The sequence below is a fragment of the Brassica oleracea genome, unplaced genomic scaffold, assembly GCF_000695525.1.
Source record: "Brassica oleracea var. oleracea cultivar TO1000 unplaced genomic scaffold, BOL UnpScaffold00613, whole genome shotgun sequence".
NCBI lineage: Eukaryota > Viridiplantae > Streptophyta > Magnoliopsida > Brassicales > Brassicaceae > Brassica > Brassica oleracea.
In genome coordinates this window covers 166,898-167,744 of record NW_013617425.1, presented here as the reverse complement: position 1 = coordinate 167,744, position 847 = coordinate 166,898, and positions in this window count along the sequence as shown.

Below are 847 nucleotides of genomic sequence, written 5' to 3'. Positions count from 1 at the left end.
ATGGCAAATATCGGTTTGGACCTTTAGTGGAAGGCGTAATTGACCGAAGGCCAAAGAGCGCTTGTCGAGATTGATAGGCCAAGTTTGCCAGGGTTATCCATGCTAATATGGCCGATAGTCATTGAAAACGATTCTCCGCTCTAGGTTTCGGTTATTAGACGAATATTTCGTATAATGTGACCTATAGTCTTATGAAAATCGAATCTTTTTTGCCTGAGGAAGACGAAGCCCAAGAGGTTTGCTACATAACCAGTGTGGAGTCAGTGGCGGGACGACTGCCTTCTCAGATGTGAACGAGGGAAAAGAAAAGCAGAAGCCAGCGAGCCGCATAGTTCTTCATAAAGCATGTTATGTTAACTTTAGAAAGTTTCTTCGTAAGACTTGGTCTGATTGTACGAAGGATTTTTCGCGTAAGTAACGGGGATCGGTTTTACGAAGGTTGTAGATCGGCGATATGTAAACATATGATAAAGTAGCGTTGTTTCTGTGGGTTTCAAGAGAAACGTTTCTGCTGTGATTTCGATCCTAGGTGAAAGTTGCTTGGAGTTACTCATGGAGTGTTACCGAAGTTTATTTCATTACGATCTAGTCGCAGAACGTTTTTCATAGGTTTTATGAAAGGAATCTCAGACACATTCATTTCTGGAACGAACTGGTCAACCAGAGGTGGATCTAGCCACTATCGGGAGGAAAGCGTCTCTTTGTGCACGATGCTACATCTATTCTCGAGTTTTCTTTATCACAAATGTTTTCGATGCTTTTCCGTGACTCACGGAAACTGAAAGAATTGCTTTGGTGATTGAAGATTTCTCGTAGAAATTTTTAAACGAAACTGGCTTTCTAAAAC